The sequence below is a fragment of the Arachis stenosperma genome, chromosome 10, assembly GCF_014773155.1.
Source record: "Arachis stenosperma cultivar V10309 chromosome 10, arast.V10309.gnm1.PFL2, whole genome shotgun sequence".
Lineage (NCBI taxonomy): Eukaryota > Viridiplantae > Streptophyta > Magnoliopsida > Fabales > Fabaceae > Arachis > Arachis stenosperma.
The window spans coordinates 69,373,359-69,381,550 of record NC_080386.1 but is presented as its reverse complement, the minus strand read 5'-3'; the positions used below and the strand labels follow the sequence as shown (position 1 = coordinate 69,381,550).

General features: G+C 38.9%; 1 non-coding gene across 1 annotated transcript; it reads left to right on the top strand.

The window, feature by feature from the left end:
- The first annotated feature begins 3,118 nt into the window (after nucleotides 1–3,118).
- LOC130958310 (small nucleolar RNA R71) lies at nucleotides 3,119–3,226 on the top strand. The gene has a single exon (XR_009077438.1). It is a non-coding gene; the product is annotated as a small nucleolar RNA R71 (small nucleolar RNA).
- The last annotated feature ends 4,966 nt before the right edge of the window (nucleotides 3,227–8,192 follow it).

Here is an 8,192-nt window from a genome sequence, read left to right as displayed (position 1 = left end):
TGCTTTTTCTTGCTTCAAGAATCATTTTTATGATTTTTCAGATCCTTAGTAACATGTCTCCTTTTTCATCATTCTTTCAAGAGCCAACAATTTGAACATTCATGAACCACAAATTCAAAAGACATATGCACTGTTCAAGCATACATTCAGAAAACAAAAAGTATTGTCACCACATCAAACTGATTAAGCTAGTTTTAAAGATGAATTTGAAATCCTGTACTTCTTGTTCTTTTGTAATAAAAACAGTTTTCATTTAAGAAAGGTGATGGATTCATATTCATAGCTTTAAGGCATAGACACTAAGACACTAATGATCACAAGACACAAACATAGATAACATAAGCACTAAAATTCGAAAAACAGGAAAGTAAAGAACAAGGAGATTAAAGAACGGGTCCACCTTAGTGATGGCGGCTTGTTCTTCCTCTTGAAGATCTTATGGAGTGCTTGAGCTTCTCAATGTCTCTTCCTTGTCTTTGTTGCTCATCTCTCATGATTCTTTGATCTTCTTCTAATTTCATGGAGAAGGATGGCATGTTCTTGGTGCTCCACCCTTAGTTGTCCCATGTTGGAACTCAACTCTCCTAGGGAGGTGTTTAGTTGCTCCCAATAGTCTTGTGGAGGAAAGTGCATCCCTTGAGGTATCTCAGGGATCTCTTGTTTGCTCCATCCTTTTCTTAGTGATGGGCTTGAGGTCATGCCTTCTCAGTTGAACCGGCTTTGGATGCCATAAATGGTTATGGAAAAACAAAAAGCAATGCTTTTACCACACCAAACTTAAAAGGTTTGCTCGTCCTCGAGCAAAAGAAGAAAGAAGAGAGTAGAAGAAGAAGAAATAGAGGAGAGGGAGATGGCTTTGTGTTCGGCCAAGGAGGGGGAGAAGTGGTGTTTAGGTGGTGTGAAAATGAAGGAGTGAAGAAGGGTTTATGGGGGAGAGGTGTTGAGGTGATTGGTGAATGGGTGAAGAAGAAGAGAGAGTGTGGTGGGTTGGTGGGGATCCTGTGGGGTCCACAGATCCTGAGGTGTCAAGGAAAAGTCATCCCTGCACCAATTGTTGCTCAAAATCACGTTTTGAGCTATTTCTGGCGTTAAACGCCGGGCTGGTGCCCATTCCTAGCGTTTAACGCCAGTCTGGTGCCCCTTTCTGGCGTTAAACGCCCAGAATGGTGCCAGACTGGGCGTTAAACGCCCAACTGCTAGTCTCACTGGCGTTTAAACGCCAGTGAGTTCTTCCTCCAGGGTGTGCTGTTTTTCTTCCTGTTTTTCATTCTGTTTTTGCTTTTTCAATTGATTTTGTGACTTCTTATGATCATCAACCTACAAAAAACATAAAATAACAAAGGAAAATAGATAAAATATAATCATTGGGTTGCCTCCCAACAAGCGCTTCTTTAATGTCAGTAGCTTGACAGAGGGCTCTCATGGAGCCTCACAGATACTCAGAGCAATGTTGGAACCTCCCAACACCAAACTTAGAGTTTGAATGTGGGGGTTCAACACCAAACTTAGAGTTTGGTTGTGGCCTCCCAACACCAAACTTAGAGTTTGACTGTGGGGGCTCTGTTTGTCTCTGATTTGAGAGAAGCTCTTCATGCTTCTTCTCCATGGTGACAGAGGGGTATCCTTGAGCCTTAAACACAAAGGATTCTTCATTCATTTGAATGATCAGTTCACCTCCATCAACATCAATCACAGCCTTTGCTGTGGCTAGGAAGGGTCTACCAAGGATGATGGATTCATCCATGCACTTCCCAGTCTCTAGGACTATGAAATCAGTAGGGATGTAATGGTCTTCAACTTTTACCAAAACATTCTCTACAAGTCCATGAGCTTGTTTTCTTGAGTTGTCTGCCATCTCTAGTGAGATTCTTGCAGCTTGTACCTCAAAGATCCCTAGCTTCTCCATTACAGAGAGAGGCATGAGGTTTACACTTGACCCTAAGTCACACAGAGCCTTTTTGAAGGTCATGGTGCCTATGGTACAAGGTATGGAAAACTTCCCAGGATCTTGTCTCTTTTGAGGTAATTTCTGCCTAGACAAGTCATCCAGCTCTTTGGTGAGCAAAGGAGGTTCATTCTCCCAAGTCTCATTTCCAAATAACTTGTCATCTAGCTTCATGATTGCTCCAAGGTACTTAGCAACTTGCTCTTCAGTGACATACTCATCCTCTTCAGAGGAAGAATACTCATCAGAGCTCATGAAAGGCAGAAGTAAGTCCAATGGAATCTCTATGGTCTCATTTTGAGCCTCAGATTCCCATGGTTCCTCATTGGGGAACTTATTGGAGGCTAGTGCACGCCCATTGAGGTCTTCCTCAGTGGCGTTTACTTCCTCCCCTTCCTCTCCAAGTTCGGCCATATTGATGGCTTTGCACTCCCCTTTTGGATTTTCTTCTGTGTTGCTTGGAAGAGTACTTGGAGGGAGTTCAGTAACTTTCTTGCTCAGCTGTCCCACTTGTCCTTCCAAATTCCTAATGGAGGACCTTGTTTCAGTCATGAAACTTTGAGTGGTTTTGATTAGATCAGAGACCATGGTTGCTAAGTCAGAGGGGTTCTGCTTAGAATTCTCTGTCTGTTGCTGAGAAGGTGATGGAAAAGGCTTGCCATTGCTAAATCTGTTTCTTCCATCATTATTGTTGTTGAAACCTTGTTGAGGTCTCTCTTGATTCTTCCATGAGAAATTTGAGTGATTTCTCCATGAAGAATTATAGGTGTTTCCATAGGAATCTCCTAGGTAATTCACCTCTTCCATTGAAGGGTTCTCAGGATCATAAGCTTCTTTTTCAGATGAAGCATCCTTAGTACTGCCAGGTGCATTTTGCATTCCAGACAGACTTTGAGAAATCAAATTGACTTGTTGAGTCAATATTTTATTCTGAGCCAGAATGGCATTCAGAGTGTTAATCTCAAGAACTCCTTTCTTCTGATTAGTCCCATTGTTCACAGGATTCCTTTCAGAAGTGTACATGAATTGGTTATTTGCAACCATTTCAATTAGTTCTTGAGCCTCTGTAGGCGTCTTCTTCAGATGAAGAGATCCTCCAGCAGAGCTATCCAAGGACATCTTAGATAGTTCAGAGAGACCATCATAGAAAGTACCTATGATGCTCCATTTGGAAAGCATGTCAGAAGGACATTTTCTGATTAATTGTTTGTATCTTTCCCAAGCTTCATAGAGGGACTCTCCATCCTTCTGTCTGAAGGTTTGGACTTCCACTCTAAGCTTACTCAATTTTTGAGGTGGAAAGAACTTTGCCAAGAAGGCATTGACTAGCTTTTCCCATGAGTCTAGACTTTCTTTAGGTTGTGAGTCCAACCAAGTCCTAGCTCTGTCTCTTACAGCAAAAGGGAATAGCATCAGTCTGTAGACCTCAGGGTCAACCCCATTAGTCTTGACTGTGTCACAGATTTGCAAGAATTCAGCTAAAAACTGATGAGGATCTTCCAATGGAAGTCCATGGAACTTGCAATTCTGTTGCATTAGAGAAACTAATTGAGGCTTAAGCTCAAAGTTGGTTGCTCCAATGGCAGGGATAGAGATGCTTCTCCCATAGAAGTTGGGAGTAGGTGCAGTAAAGTCACCCAGCACCTTCCTTGCATTGTTGGCATTGTTGTTGTTTTCGGCTGCCATGGCTTCTTCTTCTTTGAAGAATTCGGTCAGGTCCTCAACAGAGAGTTGTGCCTTAGCTTCTCTTAGCTTTCGCTTCAAGGTCCTTTCAGGTTCAGGGTCAGCTTCAACAAGAATGCCTTTGTCTTTGTTCCTGCTCATATGAAAGAGAAGAAAACAAGAAAATATGGAATCCTCTATGTCACAGTATAGAGATTCCTTGAGGTGTCAGAGGAAGAAAAATAGAAGACAGAGGTAGAAAATTCGAACTTATCAAAGAAGATGGAGTTCGAATTTTGCATTAAGGAATAGAGTTAGTTCATAAATAGAAGGATGTGAGAAGAAGGGAAGTAATTTTCGGAAATTTAAGTAAAAGATTTTGAAAACATTTTGAAAAACACTTAATTGATTTTCGAAAATAAGAGTGGAAAAGAAATCAAGTGATTTTTGAAAAAGATTTTGAAATTAGAAATTAAAAAGATTTGATTGAAAACTTATTTTGAAAAAGATGTGGTTGAGAAGATATGATTGGTTTTAAAAAAAATGTGATTGAGAAGATATGATTTGAAAAACATTTTAAAAAGATTTGATTTGAAAACAATTTTAAAAAGATATGATTTGAAAACAATTTGAAAAGATATGATTTTAAAAATTAATGACTTGCCTAACAAGAAAAGATATGATTCAAACATAAAACCTTCCTCAACAGAAAAGGCAAAAAATGTTCAATCAAATCATTAATTGTTAGTAAGTATCTTTGAAAAAGGAAAGAAATTGATTTTGAAAACATTTGATTGAAAAGATATGATTTGAAAAAGATTTGATTTTGAAAAACTTTGAAAACTTGAAAAAAATTGATTTTGAAAACAAAATCTTCCCCCTTGTGCCATCCTGGCGTTAAACGCCCAGAATGGTGCACATTCTGGCGTTTAACGCCTAAATTACTACCCTTTTGGGCGTTAAACGCCCAGCCAGGCACCCTGGCTGGCGTTTAAACGCCAGTCTGCCTTCTTCACTGGGCATTTTCGAATGCCCAGCTTTTTTTGTATAATTCCTCTGCAGTATGTTCTGAATCTTCAATTCTCTGTATTATTGACTTGCAAAGACACAAATAAAAAATATTTTTGGATTTTTAATAATCAAAATGCAACAAGAATCAAATAACAATGTATGCAAGACACCAAACTTAGCAGTTTGTATACTACTGACACTAATAAGAATGCATATGAGACACATAAACACTCAAGTCAAGAGAATTCAAAGATCAGAGTAAGAAATCATCAAGAATTGCTTGAAGATCTTTAAGACACATGAATGAATGCATGCAATTGACACCAAACTTAAGATGAGACACTAGACTAAAGCAAGATATATTTTTGGTTTTTATGATTTTCTAATTTTTTTTTGTGCTTTTTCGAAAATTAAGTGAAAAGGAAAATAAAAGTATCAAAATTCTTAATGAGAATTCCAGGAATCATGCAATGTTAGTCTAAAGCTTTAGTCTAAAGGAATTAGACATAGCTAGCCAAGCTTCAGCAGGACATTGCATTCAAGAGCTAAATTGATGAAGATCAATCAGCTTTGGTGATGATAAAATTATCACCTTGAAACACTAGAATTCGTTCTTAAGAACTCTGAAAAAAATACCTAATCTAAGCAACAAGATGAACCGTCAGTTGTCCTTAAACAAGAACAATCCCCGGCAACGGCGCCAAAAACTTGGTGCACGAAATTGTGATCACTACAACTTCGCACAACTAACCAGCAAGTGCACTGGGTCGTCCAAGTAATACCTTACGTGAGTAAGGGTCGATCCCACAGAGATTGGTGGTATGAAGCAAGCTATGGTCACCTTGTAAATCTCAGTCAGGCAGACTCAAATGTATAATGGTGATGAACGAAAATAACATAAAGATAAAGATAGAGATACTTATGTATATCATTGGTGAGAGCTTCAGATAAGCGCATGAAGATGCCTTCCCTTTCGTCTCTCTGCTTTCCTACTGTCTTCATCCAATCCTTCTTACTCCTTTCCATGGCAAGCTCATGTAGGGTTTCACCGTTGTCAATGGCTACCTCCCATCCTCGTAGTGAAAGCTAATGCTCACGCACTCTGTCACAGTACGGCCAATCACCGGTATGGTTCCCGCTTCCTACTGGAATAGAATCCCTCTTTTGCGTCTGTCACTAACGCCCAGCAGGTTGCAAGTTTGAAGCACGTCACAGTCATTCAATCATTGAATCCTACTCAGAATACCACAGACAAGGTTTAGACCTTCCGGATTCTCTTGAATGCCGCCATCAGGTCCTGCCTATACCACGAAGATTCCGATTAAAGAATCCAAGAGATATTCACTAAGCCTCATATGCTTGTAGAACAAGAATGGTTGTCAGTCACCTTGTTCATAGGTGAGAATGATGATGAGTGTCAATCATCACCTTTCATCAAGTTGAAGAACAAGTGATATCTTGGACAAAGAACAAGCGGAATTGAATAGAAGAAAAATAGTAATTGCATTAATACTCGAGGTACAGCAGAGCTCCACACCTTAATCTATGGTGTGTAGAAACTCCACCGTTGAAAATACATAAGAACAAGGTCTAGGCATGGCCGTGAGGCCAGCCTCCCAAATGATCTAAGAACTAGATGTCCAAAGATGATCTAGAGATCTAAAGTGATCAAAAGATGAAAAATACAATGGTAAAAGGTCCTATATATAGAGAACTAGTAGCCTAGGGTGTACAGAGATGAGTAAATGACATAAAAATCCACTTCCGGGCCCACTTGGTGTGTGTTTGGGCTGAGCAATGAAGCATTTTCGTGTAGAGAGGTTTTCTGGAGTTAAACGCCAGCTTTTATGCCAGTTTGGGCGTTTAACTCCCATTTAGGTGCCAGTTCCGGCGTTTAACGCTGGAATTTCTTGAGGTGACTTTGAACGCCGGTTTGGGCCATCAAATCTTGGGCAAAGTATGGACTATTATATATTGCTGGAAAGCCCAGGATGTCTACTTTCCAATGCCGTTGAGAATGCGCCAATTGGGCTTCTGTAGCAAAAGAAACTCCACTTCGAGTGCAGGGAGGTCAGAATCCAACAGCATCTGAGTCCTTTTCAGTCTCTGAATCAGATTTTTGCTCAGAACCTTCAATTTCAGCCAGAAAATACCTGAAATCACAGAAAAACACACAAACTCATAGTAAAGTCCAGAAAAGTGAATTTTAACTAAAAACTAATAAAAATATAATAAAAACTAACTAAAGGATACTAAAAATATACTAAAAACAATGCCAAAAAGCGTACAATTTATCCGCTCATCAAACGCCAAGATGTAACCTATTTCTGGCGTTGAACTCCAACTTGCAACCTGTTTCTGGCACTGAACGCCAAACTACAACATGGAACTGACGTTGAACGCCAGTTTACGTCGTCTATCTTCCCGCAAAGTATGGACTATTATTTATTGCTGGAAAGTCCTGGATGTCTACTTTCTAACCCAATTAAGAGCGCGCCAATTGGACTCCTGTAGCTCCAAAAAATCCATTCCGAGTGCAGAGAGGTCAGAATCCAACATCATCAGCCATTCTTTTTCAGCCTAAATCAGATTTTTGCTCAGCTCCCTCAATTTCAGCCAGAAAAATACACAAACTCATAGTAAAGTCCAGAAATATGAATTTTGCCTAAAAAATAATAAAAATCTACTAAAAACTAACTAAAACACACTAAAATCTACATGAAATTACCCTCAAAAAGCATATAAAATATCCGCTCATCACTAAACATCCCGGGTCAGATAGCTCGTCCCAGGGTATGAACACTAACCATCTCTCAAGTGCTTGGGGAACAAGCAACTTCCAATACTCTTGCAGGCAGTCATTTCGTCTCTTGGGTGGTAATATGCATCATCATGTGGAAAGACTTTAACCACTCAGTCTCAAGCTTTTCACTTGGACTTGCATGTCACAAGCACATGGTTAGGGACAGCTTGATTTAGCCGCTTAGGCCTGAATTTATTTTCTTGGGCTCTCCTTTCCATTGATGCTCAAAATCTTGGATCCTTTTCACCCTTGTCTTTTGGTTTTAAGGGTTATTGGCTTTTTCTTTTTCTTTATCCAATGATTCCCCTTTTTTTCCACTGTTTTTTCTTGCTTCAATAATTAATTTCATGATTTTTCAGATCATCAATAATATTTCTCTTGTTCATCATTCTTTCAAGAGTCAATACTTTTAAATTCATGAAATTCAATATAAAAAATATGCACTTTTTAGGCATTCATTCAGAAAACAAAAAGTATTGCCACCACATCTAAATAATTAGAATTTTTCTTATTAAGAACTCGAAAAAATAAATTGCCTCTTTATTCTAAAAATCTACTATATTATTCATGTTTGATGATAATGAGAAAAATAAATTATAGCTTAATTGGAAATAAAATCAAAATAGATATACTAATTACTACTACTCTTATATAACTTCTAAGGTAAATCTATAAGACAACCATCACAGAGTAAAACTAAGATTAGGACTCAACAACCTTTATTTTGGGAAGTGGATGTTCCTCTAGTCTGTGGGGTGCTTGGTCCTTCAA